The following is a 1,191-nucleotide window of genomic DNA, read 5'->3' as shown; positions in this document are numbered from 1 at the left end:
AGCAGGAACACCAGATGACAGCAAAAATCTGACCTGCAATACACCTCAAAACTCTCGTTTAACCACCCGAATTTATCCCGAGGCCCCCGGGACCTCAACCAAAAACACCATCACACCCCAAAACCTCATTCAAACTTGTTCCAATCCTCGAACACATCAAACAACGCTAAAACCATCAAATCACCTCGGATTCAAGCCTAAGTTCTTCAAAAACTTCTGAAATGCACTTTCGATCAAAAACCCAACCAAACAACGTCCGAATGACCTGAAAATTTGCAGACATATCCAAAATCACCTAACAAAGCTACTGCAACTTTCGGAATTCCATTCCGACCCTCGGATCAAAATCTCACCTACCAACCGGAATTCGCCAAAATTCAACCTTCGCCAATTCAAGCCTAATTCTACACCGGACCTCCAAAATCACTTCCGATCGCACTCCTAAGTAACAATTCACCTCCCGAAGCTAACCGAATTACCGAAATTCACATCCGAGCTTTCTAAATAATAAGTCAATGTTCGGTTGACTTTTCCAAACCAAACCTTCTTTATAGAGACTAAGTGTTTCATTTGCTATCCAAACCAATTCAATTCAATTCTAACTCACCCATTGCTGATAATAAAATATGAAAGAGCAATAAATGGGGGAAAACGGGGCTGTAATACATAAGACGACGGGTTGGGTCGTCACACATTGCAGTGAATTTCCTGACCTGTGGAGGCTACAACTTCCACATTCAAAACATCAGCCAGCCACAAAAGCGCAATTCCTCAAGATTGGTCAATTGCTGCAACCTCTATCAATCCTGTGAAGTGAAAATCATCCTTAACCCTTTGGTGGTTATTACTATGTGTTTCAAACAAAAACAACTAGGGCTGGCCTATTGTAGTCAACTAAGGATAAAAAATTCCTTCTAAAATCATCCGAGTGAACCCCCCTGCAATTCCAAACAATAAAATTCATGTAACTGTTAGTATAATCAAACAGACGATTGGTCGTTTGACCCCTTTGAGAGATCGTCTGGCTTGTCCTGAAGACGAAAGTGGGCATTAGAAGCATTGCATATTTTCCTACTGCTGGGTTTGTGGTTGGCCTGAGACGGAAGGAGGTTGATAGGAGATTTTGAGGACACCTTATATATATCTTTCTTTCGTATTCCTCCTTTTGGACAAAGAACTATGTATTCGTAT

The sequence above is a fragment of the Nicotiana attenuata genome, unplaced genomic scaffold (genome assembly GCF_001879085.1).
Source record: "Nicotiana attenuata strain UT unplaced genomic scaffold, NIATTr2, whole genome shotgun sequence".
NCBI classification, from domain to species: Eukaryota; Viridiplantae; Streptophyta; class Magnoliopsida; order Solanales; family Solanaceae; genus Nicotiana; species Nicotiana attenuata.
This window is presented reverse-complemented; position numbering follows the sequence as displayed.